Here is an 11976-nt window from a genome sequence, read left to right as displayed (position 1 = left end):
TTGCAGAAGTATCTCCAGCTACATCCAGGACTTCTCTGTGCTCAGGTCACTGCTGTGATAGTCCAGTTATTGAACCTGCTGTATTAAGAAGATCGCTCCAGGGTTCTTCTGGAGGCACAAGCATGCAGGGAGGGTCTGCTTCCAGCTCTCATCTAGGATGGGGCTTGGTCCAGCTCCCAATTAAGTTAAGGAAAGTGAATTAATTAAACCTCTGAGATTCCTGTTTTGCCCAGGGTTGTCTTACAAATGAGCCTGACTCTCTGACCCCTCCACAGAAAAGGCAGATTCAGGATGCTGAACAACAGTGATGTGTGCAGTAGAAAAGGTTTCGGGTTCATCTTTATAGTAAATTCATTCTTCACCTAGATATGATGTCATATTTTATTGAAGTATCCTGAATTCTCAATGATAAAGCTAAGAACCAGAGAAAAATCTTGGAGTCCACTGATGATATAGGGAAAAATAAACTTCTGTATGTGTCATTTCATCTATTCCCTTCGAAAAGACATTCTAGAAAGAATGAATTATCTCCAAAGTATATGGAATTATTTAATAGTGTAAGCATCACCTTTTTTTTTTTTTTTTTTTTTTGTTTCAATTACACTGCTTCTTTAGTCCAATTATCTCATATTTTGGTGCAAAAATAATTTGTGAACAAGGCCTGTTATCCCTGTACAGTGACTGAAATGAGGCTATTATTGCTGTTGATTCTTACCATAGGATGTGGACCATAGCAAGAGAGACAAAAGGGTTTGAAGAAGCAGGTCCTTTGAAACAGCCTGGGAGCTTCACCAAGGAATATGGATATTTTGGGTTTGCAGGGGCTACGCTTCAGCATTCCCTCATTTACTTACATAAGTCAGGTCTGCAACGGTGTGTGGCTCTTGGAGCATGTAAATGAAAGTCCTAAGCTGGAGCGTGTCATCTCGCAGACAGCAAGGGCCAACCTGGCAGAGCAGCTGGGTATCTGAATGTTGATGTGTGTAACGTGGCAAGCCAGCAGACTGGGGGAGGATACAGCTCGGTTGTTCCAGCGCATCTCAAGCTGGTGGTGGATCAGGGAGATGGTTGTCATCTTGTGCCAGGAAACGCCGGAGCCAGAGCCCTTCTCCTCAGCTCCTGGCAGAGACAAAGGTGCAAAAATGCTCAGGCTCCTCTCTGTAGCTCTCCAGCCAATTATGAATAATTCACATCAGAGCAGGAGGGCAACAGCATTTTGTTTGCAAGTACTGAAGTTTCAGAAAATCCAGAGTGGAAAAAAAATTAGGAGGGCAACAGCATTTTGTTTGCAAGTACAAAATCCAGAGTGGAAAAAAAATGGAGCATAAATCTCACGCATGGACCAAGCTCTTAATAACGCATGTTTCACTCCTAAGTCACAAAGCTGATGAATATTTCTCTTATGTTCCCAAAACACCACTCACTACTGGTGTAAAGAAATCGATGACTTCTGTAAGAGTCTCTAGGGAAGCCAGTGGACATAGTTGATTGCTTCCCTCACAGGTACCAGCAGAGTACGTAATCACTCACCCAGGGGCTGCGCGCTTTCTTCACATCCACTCAGACCCCATGGAGCACAAAAGAATAGAGGGCACAGGGTTCACAGAAGGAAAAAATCCAGTGAAACCATCTCAGCTAACAATGCAGTAAAAACAAATTAGCAAAAGTGCTTCCTTTGAAAGCCTTCAGAATACAGATTGCCTTCACATTTTTGAGACTTTTATTGGCAAATATTTTTTAAAAATATATTTACTGGCTGCAATAGCTAGTCTGCAGTTTATTTCTAGTTGGCTGAAAAGTAATGGTAATATTTGAAGGTGAAAGACAAGAGGTTTAAAGTAGGGCATAAGGGAGAAATGAACTGATCCAGGGAGACATTGTTTCTGTTGAGGCAAATGTTATCATCTTTATAACAGCACCATTCAGCCCTGAACCTCCTTAGAATTAGTTGCTCTTTCTCTGGTAAAACCGGGCTTACTGACATTTTTCATTTTTTCACATTAAACAGGTTCTGTGATAATCAGGCTGGTGGTTTTCACACTACACTGAGCATACACTGCTTTGCCTAGTGAGGACTTGACCTTAAATCATTTTACACTTGGTGCGGATGGAGAAGTGGATGGGGGAAATGTCAGGAGTTTTACTTCTGTGACTGTGATTCTGAATTTTACGTCTCTCTTTTTGTGAGTTATCTCTTCAGACACTACGTATAATGATTCACTGTGCCAGACTGGGTTTGCTACTTTGTAGCTGTAAAACCGATAGGGAATTTTAGCATATGATTCATTAACAGAAATGTTTTAAAATTGAGATTTGTAGGAAATCTGTTGGGACAAAAGAGGAAAATCTGTGCACACACAGAAACAACATAATCTTAAACATTATCTGCCTCCTTGGCCTTTGTGAAATTTACCAATCTGGGTACTTGTTGAAAATGGGAAGTAGATGTCATTTAGATTAGCTGTTTTCACAGTTTGTATTGCATGTATGTTTGCATGGTACTTGCCAATAGAACTAGCTGTTTATCTCTGACAGTTTTGAAGAATCCCTAAAAGACACGCTGAAAAGGTTGGTGGTATTTAGGGTTTTAACCTTTCCTGTGCTAGATATGCAAATATATGGGCTATGTTTTGTTTGTAGTTGTTGTTGTTGGTTTTTTTTTAAACCTGCCAATACTGCTATTTACGTTGTTAAATTCTTTTGCATTACATTGTCCCTCTGTCATAGAGGATGCCTTTTTATGCTGCTACACCCTATTCCCATTTAGACGTATGGTATTTTGAAAAACTCATTTTAGAAGGTTAATGTGTGGACCAAAGTAACACAGACAGGTACTTTTTCCTCATATTTTACCAGACATGGAAATACTTTCAAGAACAGACCCTATTCAGCTGCAAGGACTTTCATTCAAGAAATGAAAAGGTACTCCCTTACCCAAGCCATCTACCACTATTTATTTTCACACCATCTTCACTTGCCACCCACCCCGGCATAGCTGCACCATGTACCTACATGTTTTTTGGGGTTCTTTTTGTTGCTGATAATCCACCCCTCTCTAAATGCTGTCCAGAATCTAAACAATTTGGTTGTTACAGAAATTTGGCTTAACCTGACAAAGATGCAATGTCATGGGTGAGGCAACAGCACACTCACACTGGATATCTTCTGGAGACCACGCTATGAAAGGAAGTCGGCAACAAGGTCTCCACTAATGGAGAAACTTCTGCAGCAGCTTCCCAAAGCATATTGGATATGAGATGTAGCTTCAGAGGGAAACATGCAAATCCTTGAAAGGAGAAAGGTCCTCTGGAAAGCTGGGCAGGTGCAATGCACTGCATGCAGCTACACCACTCTGCGGTGCCCTACAGCAGAATCAGCCAGCGTGAGCAAAGAGTTTGTGACTGTGGAAGATGTTCATCACTAAAAGTGTTACTAGTTGGGCACTGAGTATAAGGAGAACAAAAATAACACAGAACTGTGATGTTTTGATGTAGATTTTAACTATTCTTAACTAAAAAATGCTATATAACAAGAAATGCTCATATTGTTTAGAAGAACAATTTTTTTGGCAACTGAAATGACAACAGTGACTCACCTCCTAGCAAGAGTAGTTTCATCTGTGAAGTCTTGCAGAGACCAGCAAACAAAAGGTACAATCAAGAAACACGGTAAGCTGAAGCCTAAGAATGCAAGAGAAAAAAGTGTTATTTCTGATGACATAAGAAATGTATTCCCTATGAACAATTTGCAAGCACTTTCAATGTGAGAGTTAGGTTATTCAGTCACATGCAAGAACAAATCACCTACCAGCACACATTTTCTGAAATGAACTGTGAAGTTGTCAGGAGGCAAAATCAAATTGCCTTGAATAGTAAAATAAACTGGTACACTATCTGCTAAAATAACTAGATAAACTGATACTGTCCTTTGCCTCCAGGAACAAGTATCAGCCTCAGTGCAAGAATATGATGCTGAGAACATTTGCTCTCATGCAACTGGCCTTGCCTGGCAGACTGGTTCACTGCATAAATGGACTTGTTGCTTAGTCTCAATTCTTTAGATTAAAGTCTGGGAAGATCTTAGTTAATGGTTCATTTTGTCTACTAAATTACACATTAAAATTAAATGTTAAAACATTAAAGATGTTTTTACATTGAACTTCCTGTCTTCTGAAGGATTGGCTTAAGAATATTTTAAAATTTGTTTTCCTACACACAAAAGTCCAAATTAAATGCCAGAACAGCAGACAATTCCACATGTGCCCATGATGAGTTAGGCACCTTCTGAATCGCCGGCTTTGCCTTTATTTCCTCCTTAGAGATTGTTCAGTTCATGTTCCCCTAGTTATCCAGTTGTAGGCAAGATAATCAGTTATGTGATCCACTTTACTTCTAATGTTAATTGATGATATTGTAATTGCTGTATACAAAAATAAGGACAGAAAAGTGTAAAACACCCATAAACCATGCCGGAATAATGACTTTTGTGTGAGTCCACTTCTATACTACAGTATACCAAACTACAGTTCACCAGACTGGATTCTTGCAGTGCAGGAGGTCTGCTCAATGCTGGAGGAGAAAACACTGCTTGGAGCTACCAGCTGCATTACGTGTTTCTTTTTGGTGTTTGATAGAACAGCGAAGAGATCATTGGAACAGACACCACCGACTTAAAGCCTGCTCTGTGATATCTGGAAGTGCTTTTGGGATCTTGGATCAGAGTGCATGTTTCAACCACACACCATGGCATGGCCCAGGTGTTTCCCATCCCTACCACACTCAGGTATGCGGAGAGAAAAGCTGGACACTTGGGCCAGGTAGATGCAGTGGTCAGGCTTTCAGTCTTGAGGACCTGAATTAGGAGTCTGTGTAGTGGCCATCTGCCATGTTGTGACTTCTGCTCCCTTTCCCAGATGTGATAGGGCACACCATGGAGCAGGGAGTTCCTCTCTTCAGGAAAACCTCTGATTTTCTCCTGAATGGCTCCTGCTCAGCTATTTACCAACCTGCCTGAATGCAGTACACACTGGGAGAAAGCACCAGATCAGGAAGCCTGAGTAGTGGTAAATAGAAGGATCACATGAGAAAGTAGAGGTCAGTAGCTCCTGTAACATATCCTTAACAACAGATTCACATAAAAAAAAAAATAATCATAAAATATTTTTCACAAATAACAAGTGAAAAATCTTCTATCCATCTCCATCTTTGTCTGGATTTGTTGCAGGACTAAAAATTTGACACAAACCCTGCAATATGAAAGTATGACCACAGACAGAAGTTGGATGAAAAACAACAGCCAGAATATTCATTAACAATTAAACTCCAAAGATGCGAAAATCCTGCAAGATTTCAAGCTGCACAAAACCTTTGGGCTCTGTCCCACATGTGCAGTGCTGTTTCTTTGTTGATTAGGATGATGGACTTATACATAAATAGAATGACTTGCACGAAACCTGGAGGTTTGTAATAATTATAGTAAAACAGATGTTCTTATTTTTCATGTTGTACAGAATTATATTTATGAGTTTCTTCCCATTCATTTGCTGGACTTAGTCCTTTGAATAAATTGCTTTTTGTTCCTTGCCTTGTGCTTAATTTCCAGCAGTGGGATTTAGCTTTGTGTTTAAACCATTCCTTTTCCCATCTGTCACTTTTTATAATGTTACTTGGTTTAATTTTCAGTTTTTGGCATTCTTAGGCTAGACCAAGGCTGCTATGGGTTATAAATGAGTTAACAAGAGCAAACATATCAAACATATCTGAATTAAATATCTGAACAATGTTAATATCTTTAATTAAATATTGTTTCTGTATCTGCCATGCAGGATTTGTTTCCACTTATTTATCACTAAGAAAAGTTGGTTTATACTATACAAACCTTGGACTCTACGAAGGGAATTAATTCTTTAAACTGAGCACTGAAAATATGTCCTGTCTGTCCTGAAGGAGATATTAGTGTTGATCCTAAGTTCTGCTTGTAACACAGACTTGATTAGATTCCATATTAGTATCATCCCATGCTGATAAATAAAAAAAAAAAAAAAAAAAAAAGTAATTTATTCTTTCTGGCCGATTCAGTTTTTATATAACAATTTCCATTTCACTCATCTATTTACATACTTCCCCATGGAAAGGGAAGATTGAAAGCTTCAGAGACATTTTGTTGGCAGCTTTGTACCTCTTTCTGAAAAGAAAGTACATTCTTGAAGAATGTGACAGTGCAGTTATCTTGAAGTACAGGGGAATCTAGGAATTAGTTTTAATTAATGTTGGCAATTCAACTTTAGTTTTAATTATTTGCAGACAAGTGAAAGCAGAGAATTTTCTTTCTGTAAAACCAACAATTCACTAGAAATATAGCATCCCTTGCTTCTGCTGTTAACTTTTTTTACAGGATGTGGGAAGAACTTGCTAACTTCTGCTTGGATTGTGTGGTTTACCTAAGATATGAATACTGAAGTACAAAATAATGAGATTCTGCTGTATGTAAAACACTGCAGCGGTACAGAAAATAAAGCATGCTTGTGTGGTCTTGGCAGGAAATCTGAGCAGTTCCTTCTGGTTATTTCTCTTTCCAGCTGCTTTTTTTTTTTTTTTTTTTTCCCCCCTCTCAGGTATGGCACTGGAATCAGGATTCACAAGAACTTCTAAAATGTGGTCTCAAAAAAGTGAAATACTGAAATGGAGAAGGTGAATTCTGGTGAGTTGCTGTCAGCACAAGAATTGATTTCTAGCCTATGTTACAACTTTGCAGTGGCATGAATAGTTTTCTCACTTGCAATCACAACCAGCGTGTCTGATCCATGTGGGTGGCACTGAGTAACCACCTCTGCAAAGCTACAGCGTTCAGACACTTGCCACTCTCTCCCAAGTGTAAGTCTGGCAGTCTTAAGACCTTTTGTGTGAAATAAAGTGAAAGTGTGGAGAGACATGACAAGTGAATACCTACAATTTAATTTTAAAGCTAAACAAGGCATATTACCTTTTCAGGGAGATAATAAAACAGTGAAGGCCAGAAATGAAAAGTTAATAATAGTATTATTTGGGGCTTAATCAGACAAGAAAAGTCCAGCAGATGGGTTAGACTGGATAACAACTATTTGAATACCTTGCCTTTTGTAAATTCATGTAGTAATCCTAATTAAGTATACATTTTCACATCTAAATGCCTAATAATTTTAATGTCTCAGTGAATAGAGGACTATCCCTTTTTCTTGGTAACAAAACTTTATGCATCATTTATGCAAGGAAAGAGAATAATTAATTGCATGATTACATAGCTTTTATCACTACATAACTTGTATCAGATATGCTGGAAACTCCTTAATAGAGTGGAACAAAGTCTTCCTTTGAATTATTTTTAGTCAGCCTGATAAGTGTATAATTGCTGGAGATAAACAAAGATGGTACAGATGAAATCTGAAGCACCTTGAAATGAACAGACTCTCAAAGACACTCCCACAACTGCCAGAGACGCGATAGGGGAAAGAAGGTGAAGACAAACAAAAGTCACTTCTCTCCTCTGTTTCCTTGCAAGCTTAGTGTCAAGTGTAGCTCAGCTGAACTTGGGAAATTGATCCAGCAAGTTTGTTTAATTTTTAAATAATGTAAATATCATGGTATTTAGGAATAAAGTGGTATTTATTTGTACAGGGGTATGCAGAAATCCACACGTATTTAGAAATTAAAATAAGATTGCGTCAGTCTGAAATACACGGTAAGTTCCTTGGTGATTCTATCACAAACTTTAAATGGAACAGTACTGACTCTCTGCACTAGTTTATGTCTACAGTGTAGTCCCTTTTTCCTGTGGTGCTCTAACACTGAACGAGAATGTTAAATGTTTGATAAAAACAACAGTGTCAAATTTACCTTGGGTTTTTATTGTTTTGCTTGTGAAGTTCTAAATACTCAAGATCAGCATGGGATTCAAATGTTAATCTACAGCATCTGTAGATGGGAAACTGGTCTATTTGATTTGAAAATTTAGTGCTGTTTTTGAGATTTTCATATCATATGTTTTCCTCTGCTGAGACATAGTGAGCTAATTCATTATTCATTTATCAGCCAGAGAGACTTGAGGATACTTTCCTCGTAAGGATGCTGGAAAAAAAGAAAACCGTACTTTCTACAATTAGAGTTACCAGTTGTACTTGCTAATGAAAATTGGACTTTGATGTTCTTAATCAGAAAATAGAATCATAGAATCGTCTAGGTTGGAAGGGACCTTAAAGATCATCTAGTCCAACCATCAACCTAACTCTGACAAAAAAATAAAAGCAATAAAAAATTCACTAATCCATATTCCTGAGGAACATGTCAACCCGTCTTTTGAACACCTCCAGGGATGGTGCCTCAACCACTTCCCTGGGCAGCCTATTCCAATGCTGGATAACCCTTTCCGTGAATAAATTTTTCCTCATATCCAATCCAAACCTCCCCTGGCACAACTTGAGGCCATTTCTCCTTGTCCTATCTCCTGTGACTTGGGAGACGAGAACAACCGCCCCGCTTCTCTACGCCCCCCCCAATACTTTGAATGGCTTAAAAAAAAGCGTGAAGCAGTCATGTTTTAATTTTATATAGAAAGTGAAGACATTCCCAAGTCACTCTTAATCTGTTCTTTTTCTTGCACGTGAATAAAATCACCAAACAAAACTGTTTATCGTTTGCTCCCAACCTGTGGCAATTCCTTTGAACCTGGAGAACTTTTCTTTTCCACTTAGTCCAACTCTATGGAAAAATGACATTTATAATTAAAAATGTTACTATAGGGTGAAATGTACAGTGGTAGGGTTGACATTATAAAAAGAAAGGGAAGTTTCACTCTGGAAGTCTAAAAAACCCAGACCTTATCTCAGACTTTGCTATTATAGTTCAGAGAACTCTGCTGAGCCAAAATTCGTGGCTGTAATTTAGTTTCAGGCTTATGATCTATATAAACGAAGTCAAATAATTTCCTCTGAAATACGGTTGTTCATAACATGCCAAATATTGAGTTATGTTTATCAGTTTGGTGGCTCTGTATCTAGGTTACAGTTTCCATGAAACAGGCGAGGCATAATTAAATTCCCACAACACAGAAATGTTTGGTACTGTGACAAGTCTCCCTTACGGTGTTGTTGTGTGGGTTAAATATTGATGGGTGTACCTTCTTTTGTACCTTACCAGCATCTCTTACGAAGCTCCTGAGAAATAATATAACTAATCTGAAAGGAGGAGGAGATCTGCTAATTTCTTTGATACTGTGAGGCAATGCATTATTTGAATATTAGGCACATCTTTAAGGATACTCCAAATATAATAATTTGTATTTGGGTAGCATAGGAGATTAGATTAAGACTAGAGACCTCACTGTGCCAGGCACAGAATAAAATATAAAGAAAGCAGGGGTTCCTGTCTCCAGCAGTTTACTCTTGAAATCTACAACAGCAGACAATGCATGATGTACCCAGGCAAATAGAGGATTAAAAAAAAAAAAGAGAAATTATATGAGAAAAAATGTTATCAGATCAGCCATCCTGATAGCCACCAGCATGCTAGTAGCATAACTGTTGCTAATTGCTTTATTGGCATCTTGACAAAGAAAAATTTTATATAGGGAGATAAAGGGGAAGAATGGCTTAGCTGTGCTCTTGTTTGTGGGGAACGCCTTCCAAAAGTGAGAAGCAGCATCCGGAAAGGCGTGAAAATGCTTTTATCGTAATGTGACAGGAGATGTAGGAGATGGGGATGATGTCAGGGGCTGGTCAGAGGGAGCAGCCAACGCCCCAGCCCTAAATTAGGAATGTGAGGTTGGATGGGAACAAGATCCAAAAAGTTTCGTGAAGGTGAAGGAGGTTATATCTGGAGTGATCCATGGGGAAATTGGAGACAGGGTAAAAGAACCAAGAAAATCAGTGTGCTCAGCAGTTCCCATCTGCCAGGTCCATCTTACGTGGCAAAGTATGCCATGCCTGGAGAATCCTTTTTAGAAAATTCTTAAATAGCGAGACAAGACATCTCCAGCATCAGGTGCCAGGAGCCATGCTGAGCTTCACTATCCTCTGAGCTCCCATTCAGGAGCCGCTTTGGCTGCAATAACAAGGGCCTGTGCTTCCTGCTGGCACACAAGATAACTCTGCGTGTGCACAGTTGTAGTCCAGTGATTGTGCTTCACAAGCCCTGTCCATCGAAGGAAGAAGCATTTCACTTTTTGCCTGTGCAGAGAAGCTGACAGGCTCTGGTTGAGGTTCCTGCCGTCAGAGGAAGGCTGAGTGCAGGTGCTAGGGGCTGGGATACAGCTTACTCTCTGGCAACTCATGCCGAGGCACAGTGCCACCATCCCCACAGGCACAGCTTTGTCTTAAGCTCTCAAAATTTGTATTTTTTAGCTGCAAAGGCATTATCATGGTGACTATCCTATTAACTCCTGGTTATGCCTAGCACCATATGTTCTCTTTGCCCTTAGCTGCATGGCAGCACTTTATAAATTCCTCTTTGCCCAAGAGCGCATGCATTCTACCCATTCCTGGTCCCATACTTTGTAAGTGGCTGCTGGAAGAAAACTCTTTCCAGTATTGCATAAATGGCTGCACGTCAGCCATTTATCTTCTTTTTACGCCATCACTCTCCCTAGCAGCTGTGTGTGCTGTCTAAGATCAGGGAGTTACAGTGGTGGTATAGAGTTTGACAAGGTAGGGTATGAACTTTTGAAGACATCACTTGGTAATTTTTTCTTCCTTCTCATTAGAACAGTAGGTTTTCTTTTCAAGGTGCACACCGGTCATTGTTTTTTCTTCTTTTACTACTGTCTTTTTAAGCTATGAGATGCATTTGCTGACTGTCAATCAGCAAAGTCAACTTTTTTTTTTCCAGAGGAACTAATTTTCCTTCCCTTTGCCAAGGTAATGGATGATCGCATGGGAAATAATTGAACTTCTTTGATGAAGGTACAGCTCAAATTTCAAAACAGTTTCTTAAAAATTATTAATAATATATAAAAACATTGTACAAATATAAAAGATCCAATAAAAGATGGCCAAATCATTATATGAATTTTCATTCTAATATTATTAATCACAGAAATACCAAAATATTAAAAATAAAATCTGAATATGAACACAGCATGTTTACTGATTTTCTCATGATACTGGTTCATATATGGCTTATTACACTACTAATCCTTATGTGTGCTTACTATCCCTGCTTAATAAATATAACATTAACTTCTTCAGAGGCAATTATCTATCATAAGCAGGTCAATTATCTTTGTTATTATTAATTTTATCAGAAAGACAAATTTTACATGGTAATATGATTCTTTTGATCTTAAATTATTTCAATTTTGCGTAACAGTGAAATCCTTACGGCAACTGATAAGAGTTCAGTACAAAGCATTGATAATAATTTTCCTTGGAGCTTGAGTGGGTGTAATAACACCAGGAAGTGTTTTATAAACTTTCCCTGGATGTCAACTATTCATGTCTTGATCCAAAGTGGATAGGCTGCTCATCCTCTAACTATGATATAAGAATTATTATTACTATTATTATTATTGTGGACGTGGAAGAAGAGCCAGATGGAGATGAGAAACAAAATCTATATTTAAACAACCATACAGAACAAAACGTGTCCTCATATGCCCACAGCTGCTACAACCTGACAATACAATAAAACCTTGTGACACAGATTTTTAATGTTTTCATGTTTCTCTTTTGTCTAGAAAGCACCCTGGAGGAGTTTTTCTTCTCTCTTTACTGGATTAAGAAGAGATACTATAGCTTTAGCATCTATCCTCAATTTTCAGAGCACACTGGCAGTATACACACTGTTCTTCAGAAGCTCCATGATTACCTAGAGTGGGAGCCTTGATTATGAAAGACCATGCTAAAATACTTAGTGTTGTAATTGGGGTGCAGGCAGACTCATTAAGCTGCCAAGTTATATTCTACTTACTGTCAGGTCTTGCAATTTGTGACATTATGGGCCTGTTGCA

The 11976-nt window shown here is 38.7% G+C and overlaps 1 long non-coding RNA gene across 1 annotated transcript in view; it reads right to left on the bottom strand.

The window, feature by feature from the left end:
- Window positions 1-3601: 3601 nt before the first annotated feature.
- Window positions 3602-11976, bottom strand: part of LOC106889016 — a 51425-nt gene continuing 43050 nt past the window's right edge. The window contains exon 3 of the long non-coding RNA XR_001412243.1: window positions 3602-3680. This is a non-coding gene — a long non-coding RNA (uncharacterized LOC106889016). The remainder of the gene's footprint in view (window positions 3681-11976) is intronic.

Source organism: Calidris pugnax, unplaced genomic scaffold (assembly GCF_001431845.1).
Source record: "Calidris pugnax isolate Ruff unplaced genomic scaffold, ASM143184v1 scaffold15, whole genome shotgun sequence".
Classification (NCBI taxonomy): domain Eukaryota; kingdom Metazoa; phylum Chordata; class Aves; order Charadriiformes; family Scolopacidae; genus Calidris; species Calidris pugnax.
This window is presented reverse-complemented; position numbering and strand designations above follow the sequence as displayed.